Source organism: Schistocerca cancellata, chromosome 2 (genome assembly GCF_023864275.1).
Source record: "Schistocerca cancellata isolate TAMUIC-IGC-003103 chromosome 2, iqSchCanc2.1, whole genome shotgun sequence".
Classification (NCBI taxonomy): Eukaryota; Metazoa; Arthropoda; class Insecta; order Orthoptera; family Acrididae; genus Schistocerca; species Schistocerca cancellata.
Genome location: NC_064627.1, coordinates 549,339,498 through 549,351,043, shown reverse-complemented (window position 1 = coordinate 549,351,043; position 11,546 = coordinate 549,339,498).

The following is an 11,546-nucleotide window of genomic DNA, read 5'->3' as shown; positions in this document are numbered from 1 at the left end:
GAGAAGAGGTATTTGTGGCACAGCTTGATTAGAAGAAGGGATCAGTTGGTAGGACACATTCTGGGGCACCATGGGATCAGAAATTTAGTACTGGAGGGAAAAGTGGAGGGTAAAAGTCGTAGAGGGAGACCAATAGATGAATACACTAAGCAGATTCAGAAGGATGTAGGTTACAGAAGTTATTCAGAGATGGAGAGGCTTGCACAGGATAGAGCAGCCTGGGGATCTGCATCAAACAAGTCTCAGGACTGAAGACCATAACAACAACAACACTGTACTATACACCGACCCATTACAGTCATCTGCTATCAACAGATAAGGTTAAGACACAGTTAACTCTGATACATAATAATGGATGCCATGTCTCAGGAATAGTGATCTCAGTTGTTATAACGAATGTAAAAACACTGTCTGAATCACAGTTTTTTATATTAAGGATTATCGATGTTTATCTGTGCAGGTGATCAACTTCAGATGGTACTGAAACGTGTAAGGCTAGAGCCTGTCGGCTGGTTTCATTTATTTCAAGAGTACTAGCAACTCAACAAGAGACAGCGAGATTCGTTCTCCTTCGTTTGTGTTAAGGAATTCGGGTTTTGATATGCAAACGAATCTTAGATGATAATTGCAGCGATTAAAATTTCCCTTGTAAGATGGCAAGAACTATGCCCCTTACATGAAGTCATTAAAGATCACCTAACTCACGTTGAGCGAACAGTAGGGCTGAACAAAAATGACTGACAATGCACAATGCATTTTGTAGAAGGTATAGTATGGACATATTGGAATAATTAATGTCGGGTGATGGTTTTAAAGTAATTCACACAACATGAAAACTTTGTGGAAATGCGTCGATTTACTGGAGGCTAGTTTATCCCAGGGAAGTATTCAGAGTTGACTGTGGCCGGCTGGGGAGCGGCGAAGGGAAGTGACAATAGGCAGCTTAGGACAGCTCAGACTCTGAGAAAGCGGTATCAGGGCACGGCCTCCAGCTGCCTTAAGATGAGTAACAGTGAGGGGGGTGGTTAACCCCATGCTGGTGTACCAGGAAACAGATGGAGAACTTGCACGTCTGTTGATAAATGTCTGTCGTCCCATTTTCAGTGAAACTTGCGAGAAAGCCGCGCAAAGCTACGGTGGAGTGGTCAACAGAGGCCAAAATATGCATGTTCATGACTATATCAACTTCACGCTGAATTCACGGTGTGAAGTAAATCAGGTGAAGAGCGACAGAATGAAATACTCCGGCCTCCGATGGGAATGTAGGGCCAAGGAATTTGAACTACTCTCCTGGTAGTCAGAATTCCGGAAAAATTAGTGTTTTGTGCAGATTCTAACCTTGATGGGTGGCCTGGGAGGAGCTAAATAGCAGAAGTTGAGAGGAAGGGAAATTTTGTGGGAATTTGTCCAATTCTCAGAGCAGGCATTGGTCGGCGCTGGGAAGCGATGCATAATTAACGCGACTTGTGCTGCAATTGGCGTAAGTGATTTTGATGGAGGAAAAACCGAGGTGAGGTCTTCATAGAGGTCTTCCGTTCCCAGCTTGCCTAGAGTGCGGACGTGGCTTTCTTTACTCAGCTTGCCTGAGAGAGAGTGAGCATCTCTGCAGTATAGGACTTAGCAAATGGAACGATTGAGCTTGGAGATAGAAAGTTTTGGTTCAGCTATGTACTGAACAAGATAACTAGGAGTGAATAGATGAGTGCAGCCTTGCAGCACCACGTGGCCGGCCGACGTCCTCACAACGACGCCGCTCCGCCACGCTGTATTCGGTGATATTGCACCCGCTCTGGCTTGAGTTAGGTCACCGATTAATTTGTTGGATCACGTCGGCAAAGTTTCCATGAGGGTTTCATGGGCCATGGATTGGGGAATTCTTCTCGCACTTCGCATTACGCCTGGGTCAGTCGATAGGAATTAATTTTGATTTATCGCGCTTTACTCCACGTAAACGCAATTTATTACCGCTGCCTGTTAGGAAAGTCACGTAATGTGATGATTGAAGGTCGGGAGTTAAAACAAATTTGTGATAGTCGACTGCATCTGTTTTCAATCAAATAGTTGACATTCCAAGTTACTTTCTTAATTAATTTTATGTTCAACATTTGCATCTGGTGTTCAATAGCTGAATATAACATCAATGTGCACCCCTTTTTAATTAAAAGTGATCAATTCTGAATCAATTAATGTCAACACTGCCACCGCAGTTCAGTCAGGAGTCAAAGGGCCTTATTACTTTCTTTGCATTATCCGATATTGCGGCAGTTTTGCACTCTCTGTTGATCTGTTAGTCAATTAGCTGGGGCGAACACTCGCCAAAACCAGATAAGTGGCCGGCCAGAGTGGCCGAGCGGACACTTCTGGGTAGTTTGGGCAATAGCTTGGAATGCAGATAACATCTGGTGGAGAACGCACAGTCTCACACATTAGACCAACTCCTGAATTTCACCACAGTCACTGCCAACTTGGGCGTTATAGACCCGAGCTTTGATGCAGGAAATAGAACACTCGTTAGTTGAATGATATCTTAAAATTAATCGTAGTGAGAGAACTGGCGGCGACTGACGTAGGGTCTGAAGTGTGAGTTTCCTCGCATTGACCAGAGCTTCCACAGTTTCCCTGGACGATTATCTAGCACCACATTATTGTGAATTCGTTTCCGATTGAAAAATTAAGAGAATGGTACAAGTAATAACAAACATTTTGGAAGAGAGAGGAAAATTTTAGTTAAGGCCCCCTCAGAGGCGTTGTTTCTAGCATTCTGTCTGATTGGACAACCTTTAATTTCAGCTGGTCTTTCCAGAGAGAACATAGAGGAACGTCGCTTTTGAAGTATTATCAGTCGGGAAGCAAAGCTCAACAGAACACTTGGCGTGGAGGAGAGAAAAACTCTTAGTTGAAACGCCAAGTAGAGAAGATCTCCTGTTGGGGACACGAAGCAGTAAAGTACTCTTTGTATTGACGGAAGCAGAACTGTCCCCTTGGTTGGGACCGAGGTGGAACAGTTCTCGTCGGCTGGACGGGGACCGTGGCGAGAAATTCAAACTCTCTGTGGGCAGCACTCGAATGCAGATGCCTTCTGCAGTTGCTGAAGCAGCAGCCTGTCTTTTCGCCTCTCAAGCTTCTACGTTCTGGCAGCATAGTAAGCGAGAAGCTAGTGATGAGACAGGAGTAGGCGCACTTTCATGTGAAGCATTGATGGTGTTGTTTTAAATCAGGCTGTGGCAGCCAATGGCTTAACAATGATTCAATTGTCTCGGTTCTTAATAATACCAGAACGACGTAATAAGCATGTCCTATAGAAAACTGTGTACTTAATTTACCCGAATGACTCCGTAAGTTAGTTAGCAGACTATTTTCTTCCCTTCCCCGTGGACTTTTCCAATCAGTTTCTGTCAAGTGTTAAATATATGCATTTCATATTACAATTTACACTCATCTCGAATGCATGAAAGACTTAACTATTACATTAATTTGTCATCTGCTGTTCCTCCTGTAAAACATTTTGTGGTAAACGATGGTTTAACTTACCGATCTTAGAGTTCAGTATTTATAGATGAGCCACTTGCTCGCTGGTATCACTATTAACTTAAAAAAACTCACCAGCAACTCATTTGTCAGAGCCAACCCCTTTTCCTTCCGTTTCGACTGCACCCACGTTTATTAAATGCATCTGACTCGTAGGAGCCTACCTGCAAATCGAAGAGGTTCGTTAGATTCAAATTGTATTCAGCCTTGGCCCAGTCGCAGCTTCCAGTATGAATGCCATAAAACTAACGATTTCTAGTTTTATGTCATTCATACCACTGTTAACAAGCTGCACCTTTCGGGGCCAGGTCTGAAGATTAACTGCTAGGTACATCGAAGGGCACAATGGGGAACGTCTTTAGATGGTGACACCTGTTAATACTAACACAATCATAACAATTTCACAACAGTGCGTTATTTATTTCATGTTTTTTGTAGTAATATTCTCTACGTTCGAAGCATCTTTCGAGATTACGAAATCAGTCATCACACCGCAAAACGTCGTATGAAAGGTGGGCACATCGTCATCTTCTGTCTTGGAGGGATTTCTCAGTCGCATAAATTTGCTGTTCTTTCAGTTTCAGCTGTAGGAACAAGTCAAAGTCACATGCAGAGTCATCCATTCTCGTAGGTCTACATCGACACTCTTCAAACCACTGTAAGGTTCATGGCAAGGGCTACATCCCACTGTACCATTTATAAGGGCTTTGCCCCGTTCCATTCGCGTAAGGAGTGCGGGACGAATGACTGTTTAAATACCTTTGGACATGCTGCAATCAATCTAATGTTTCCTCCCGATCGCTATGGGAGCGATAAGTAGGGGGTTGAAGTATATTCCTAGAGTAATCATTTAAAACCGTTACTTGAAATCTTGTAAGTAGGCTTTATGGGTATAGTTTACGTTTATCTTGAAGAGTCTGTCAGTTCAGTTTTTCGTACGTCCCTGAGATACTCTTCCGCCGATCAAACAAACCTGTGAAAATTCGTGCCGCGCTTCTCTGTATACGCTGATCAGCCAGAACATTATGACCACTACCTAAGAACAGCTATGTCCACATTTGGCAGGGGTAACAGCAGCGACGCGTAGTGGCAAGCAAGCAATGAGGCCTTGGTAGGTCGCTGGAGGAAGTTGGTACTACATCTGCACACACAAGTCACCTAATTAGCGTGAATTCCGGGTGAGGGGGGGGGGACGACGACGACGATGAGCACTGCACCATGTTAAATCACATCCCAGGTGTGTTAGATCTGGTTCAGATATGGCGAGTTGAGGGCCCAGCACATCAATTGGAACTCGCCACTGTGCTCATCGAAGCACTCCATCACACTCTTGGCCCTATGACATGGCGCATTAGCTTGATGAAAAATGCCACTGCCGTCGGGAAACAAGATCGTCATGAAGGGATGAATGTGGTCTGTAACCAGTGTTCGATACTCCTTGTCCATCGTTGTGCCTTGCACGAGCTCCAATGGACCCATGGACGCCCACGTGAATTTTCCCCAGGGCATAAAAGAGCATAATGAGCCGCCGCCAGTAACGCAGGTGTCAAGGAGCTGTTCCCTGGAAAAAGAGGGATTAGCGGCCTCGCACTGGCATGATGGAGAAGATGTCGGGATTCGTCAGACCATGTAACGCTCTGTCACTGGGCCAACTTCCATTGCCGATGGCCACGTGCCCCTTTCAGTCGTAGTTGCTGATATCGTGATGTTAACAATGACACATAAATGGGTCGTCGGCTGCGGAAGCCCACCTTTGGGAACGTTCGATGCACTGTGTATTCAGGCACACTTGTACTCTGCCCAGCATTAATGTCTGACGTTAGTTCTCCACATTTCGCCACCCGTCCAGGTTTACCAGTCTTCCCAACCTACAGCGTCCGACATCTGTAATAAGGGATGACTGCCCAAACCCACAACGTCTGGCCATGGTTTTACCTTGGTTTCGCCACGTGTTGAAGACAATCACCATAGCACTCCTCGGGTAACTGACAAGTCGTGCAGTTTCCGAAATGATCGTGCCGAGCCTCCGGACCATCACAATCTGTCCTGGATCAAACTGAGATAGATAGCACGTCTTCCCCATTCTACACACTGTCAGCACTCTCACTGATACTACATGCACCGTGCGTGTGTCTGACCAGCAGTTATTTTTCGCCAGGTGACGCTGATATCACCTGGACTGATTTATATCGATAGTAGGTCGGTGGTCACAATGTTCTGGTTGATAAGTGTATGCTGGCCGAAGTGGCCGTGCGGTTAAAGGCGCTGCAGTCTGGAACCGCAAGACCGCTACGGTCGCAGGTTCGAATCCTGCCTCGGGCATGGATGTTTGTGATGTCCTTAGATTAGTTAGGTTTAACTAGTTCTAAGTTCTAGGGGACTAATGACCTCAGCAGTTGAGTCCCATAGTGCTCAGAGCCATTTCAACATTTGATAAGTGTATGATCAATATCTCCTGTTTGTCCCGTCTGTTACGGGTATTGCACACATGAACAATATTCTGGAATGGATCGCATGAGTGATTTGCAACCAATCGCCTTTGTATCCTGACTGCACTTTCCTTATAGCCTACCAATGAACCATACGACGCTACCTGCTTTACCTACGGCTGACCCTGTGTGACCGTTCCATTTCATGTTCCTATTAAGTGTTACACCAAGGTGTTTGTATGACCTTATCGATTTTACCGATTCCAGCTGTGACTCACTGATATTGTAGTCACATGGTATTGCGTTTTGCACCATTTTGATTGAAATCTTAACGAGATCTGACAAGATCTGTGCAGTTTCTTTCAGACTGTTGTTTATTACAGATAACAGCATCAGCTGCGAAAAGTCGGAGGTTACTATTAATATTCTTCACAAGGTCACCACCATACAACACGAACAGCAAGGAACTCAACACACTTGCCGGGAATCCAGCTGAAGGTACTTGTACACCCACCAATGATTCTCCATTCAAGATAACTTGCCTCTTTGCCGCAACTCTTTACCAAAAAGAAAAATCCCTAAACCAGTCACAAATTTCGCTTGATCTCCTATGTGGTGTCACCGCCAGACACGACACTTGCTAGGTGGTAGCCTTTAAATCGGCCGCGGTCCGTTAGTATACGTCGGACCCGCGTGCCGCCACTATCAGTGATTGCAGACCGAGCGCCGCCACACGGCAGGTCTAGAGAGACTTCCTAGCACTCGCCCCAGTTGTACAGCCGACTTTGCTAGCGATGGTTCACTGACAAAATACGCTCTCATTTGCCGAGATGATAGTTAGCATAGCCTTCAGCTACGTCATTTGCTACGACCTAGCAAGGCGCCATTACCAGTTACTATTGATGCTGTGAAACATGTACCGTCAAGAGCGATGTTCACCATTTATGGATTGAAGTTAAGTATTCCAGCAGCTACGTACGTTTTTGCAGAAGTCTAATTTCCTTGGCCTGTTCCAGACCTCACGCCAGCCTGCGTGAGCTAAAACGCGTGCCTTTCGGCTTCCTCTAGTAGTACCGGGTTGGCTCTCTTGCCAACCCACAACATTCTATACGATCGTGCTTTCGATAATAAGCGTAGGCGTGGTACTGAGTCAAGTGCTTTTCGGAAATCAAGAAATACTGTATCTACCTGACTGCCTTGTTCCAAGGCTATCAGTGTCATGTGAGAAAAGTGAGAGTTTGGTTTCACGTGAGTGATGAAAGAGGTCATTCTGTTCGAGATACTTTGTTATATTTGGGCACAGAATACCATATGTTCTAAGATTCTACAACAGATGAATGTCAAGAATACTGGCAATGGTTTTGTGGATCTTTTAGACGGGTGTGACCTGTGATTCCTTCCAACTACTGGGAACGGTTTTTTGTTCTAGGGATCAATGATAGATTATATCTAACATTAGCTGCTAGTACAACATACTTGTTATTATTACATTTTGTGACCAAAATTTCCTTCTTTCTAGCAAATCTGAATTAAAAAATCCGCTCCCCTTTGTTGCATTACATTATCAGCTGATAAAGGACACTTGCTTGTTCTGTTTTCTCTTATGGTTCCACTTACATGGAATCATAGTTCCTTCACTTGGTCGAGCAGGTTGTGACTCGTAATCGTCAAAAAATACTTTGGGACTGTTTGGCACATCAATAATCGACAGCATTTTCAAAAGAGTGTTGGAATCCAGTGGTAAATCTTCATTGTCATCCTTCTGGTACTTCTCACAACAGAGTAAGAAGTTGTAACAGTAGCCGTCAATATCACATAAGGCCCATACTTTATATCCAAAGCTTTTTATAGGATTTCATCAACTGCTACATTTTCCTGAAAGGCTTCCCATCTTAGATAATTTTGTACCAGAGCCTCTGCTAATGGTTTTATTTTGAAAGATTTGTTACTTTTGTTATCATTGGCCTTTTTATTGTCATTGAAGTGTAACACAGATTTCAGTTCAAAATACCTGCTATGACTGATGGCATCTTTCACTGTCTGAACACCAAGATCATCATACTCAGATCGAGAATTTCTTCCAATGGACAATTTACGATAGCCAGTAAAGATTAAGAACCCAACAAATTCAAGAATTTCCTCAGGTACATCTGAAAAAGGTATTTTGTTCTTACGCTCCCTAGCGTACCTTTCAGTTTAGAGTTCTTCAAAAAATTATATGGGAGTGAGGTCATACGACGTTTCTTTGAATTCGGCCGACAGACCAGAAGCTTTCGTCCCTAAATCTGATCAATCTATTTAACTTCCTCTTTACAGGATCTTTTGAAAGAAACATGAGAAATGTATCCGTTGTCTCTTGCATGTAAAATTTCAGAAGTACCTGTTATATTGCTTACATAGGTTTTTCCTAACAAGGCATCTTTCGTCTTATGTCTGCTCATCTACATCTGGAGGTAGAGCTACCATATTTGCTTCTGTGTTTTCCAACGTAGGTGTTTCTGCCTCTACAGCTGTCTTAAAACACTGGCGAGCCGTGAGATATCTCTTACGACAACAGAAATTTCCGTACCAGTTTTATCGTTTCTCTGAAAGGTTGTCGTCGTTAAAAGATACGAGAATAGCTTTAATTTACGATAAATGCAGGCAGTATACATTCTAGAGAACTAAAGTGACATTTCTACGAAATACACTCCTGGAAATTGAAATAAGAACACCGTGAATTCATTGTCCCAGGAAGGGGAAACTTTATTGACACATTCCTGGGGTCAGATACATCACATGATCACACTGACAGAACCACAGGCACATAGACACAGGCAACAGAGCATGCACAATGTCGGCACTAGTACAGTGTATATCCACCTTTCGCAGCAATGCAGGCTGCTATTCTCCCATGGAGACGATCGTAGAGATGCTGGATGTAGTCCTGTGGAACGGCTTGCCATGCCATTTCCACCTGGCGCCTCAGTTGGACCAGCGTTCGTGCTGGACGTGCAGACCGCGTGAGACGACGCTTCATCCAGTCCCAAACATGCTCAATGGGGGACAGATCCGGAGATCTTGCTGGCCAGGGTAGTTGACTTACACCTTCTAGAGCACGTTTGGTGGCACGGGATACATGCGGACGTGCATTGTCCTGTTGGAACAGCAAGTTCCCTTGCCGGTCTAGGAATGGTAGAACGATGGGTTCGATGACGGTTTGGATGTACCGTGCACTATTCAGTGTCCCCTCGACGATCACCAGTGGTGTACGGCCAGTGTAGGAGATCGCTCCCCACACCATGATGCCGGGTGTTGGCCCTGTGTGCCTCGGTCGTATGCAGTCCTGATTGTGGCGCTCACCTGCACGGCGCCAAACACGCATACGACCATTATTGACACCAAGGCAGAAGCGACTCTCATCGCTGAAGACGACACGTCTCCATTCGTCCCTCCATTCACGCCTGTCGCGACACCACTGGAGGCGGGCTGCACGATGTTGGGGCGTGAGCGGAAGACGGCCTAACGGTGTGCGGGACCGTAGCCCAGCTTCATGGAGACGGTTGCGAATGGTCCTCGCCGATACCCCAGGAGCAACAGGGTCCCTAATTTGCTGGGAAGTGGCGGTGCGGTCCCCTACGGCACTGCGTACGATCCTACGGTCTTGGCGTGCATCCGTGCGTCGCTGCGGTCCGGTCCCAGGTCGACGGGCACGTGCACCTTCCGCCGACCACTGGCGACAACATCGATGTACTGTGGAGACCTCACGCCCCACGTGTTGAGCAATTCGGCGGTACGTCCACCCGGCCTCCCGCATCCCCACTATACGCCCTCGCTCAAAGTCCGTCAACTGCACATACGGTTCACGTCCACGCTGTCGCGGCATGCTACCAGCGTTAAAGACTACGATGGAGCTCCGTATGCCACGGCAAACTGGCTGACACTGACGGCGGCGGTGCACAAATGCTGCGCAGCTAGCGGCATTCGACGGCCAACACCGCGGTTCCTGGTGTGTCCGCTGTGCCGTGCGTGTGATCATTGCTTGTACAGTCCTCTCGCAGTGTCCCGAGCAAGTATGGTGGGTCTGACACACCGGTGTCAATGTGTTCTTTTTTCCATTTCCAGGAGTGTAGTTCATGAATTACGAGAGACTAAATTACAAAATATTTTACAAAATTCCGAAAATTCTCAAATATATACCTTTTTCATGTAAATGTATAATGAAAGTAGAGAAGTTTTGGTCTGAATAAGGATAGTGTGGCCAAAAATTTCTCGAAATCAATGGTTAACTTTAAAACTGACGATGCAATGCTACTCAGCATACATGTTTCTGGAAAGTACAGGTCATGTTTGCAATTGAAGATGTAGTACTACACAGTACTCGTATATCACGACACTGGCATGAATTTTAGTAAAAGAAACACGAGAAACATGTTTCAATTTTACGTCACGTTTTTGGACCCAAGTTTTGGAAATGATTTTACTGTCGCTCGTGATTTTACTCGGAGATCACAGAAATACCTTAATCTGACTTACATACATAATTAAAAGTAAATAAATGTGTGATTTGCACTCTTTCTACAGTTAACAGATTCCACGTCACTGACGTGCCAAAGAGGAACGCGGGAGAGACAGTATATCTCACAAAAAAGGAGCAACACAACGCACGTCGTCCGCTTGTGGCAGCTAACCTTCAAGCCAAGGTAGTCAACACAGATATAAACGATATGCTGGATAATTCCCATAACGATATAGGTATATTCAGTTGTTGGGTTTTGCTCAGTCACTGGTGCTGAAGTAAGACACAATGGGGCCGTACTAAGTTTGGCTTCTCTACGAGATCCGTCCGTCGGTGCCTAAAAGAATTTGGCCACTGTCAAAGGGAATGTTTGTGCATTGCAGCCTTGAGCAGTCACCAGTGTTATATCGCGACAAGGAGTCCCAGAAATTGACTCACAAAATGGTAGAAACGGAGCCGGGCTACGTTCCCTGTTCAATCTTAGTGCATATGATGACTCCAGAAAGGTGTAAGAAAACAAAACTATGACAAAGCACTCAGCTCGTAATGTCAAGTCATCAGTCATTATTCGTGGAGTACCTGTCTTACGACTTACGAACATTTCTCGTGTTTGCTGCGACCGTAGACTCTTCAAAATCTGGTTGGCATGGTTAAAGGCGTTATGTGGAACAACAGTGCACGTCTACACTCAGTTCGCCACATTGAAGAACAGCTGTGATGTGCGAGTAACATTCCACAGACTGCGAGAAGCTCGGCAGACTAAGACTGTTGTGAGGGAGCGCCTGCCCACCGTCCGTCGTGTGTCCAGACGCAACATGAACCACGTACGTGTGCATGTGCGGCGTCAGCTGGAATTGGAAAATGTGCCTCTGCATACCCATTCCAATCTGTGTGGTACAATACTATAACGACTGCATCGTCTGGCGACCATATTCGTCATGTTGACGATTTGCATTTTCTCATTGTTGTGATGTGACGGCGAACGGGTCCCCTGTGGGTGCAGCGATATCCATGAAAATGACTGTCAGTGAACTAGAGGAACGTATGTGCCTAAGAGACATGAATCACAGATACCATCTGAAAGCCTTTTG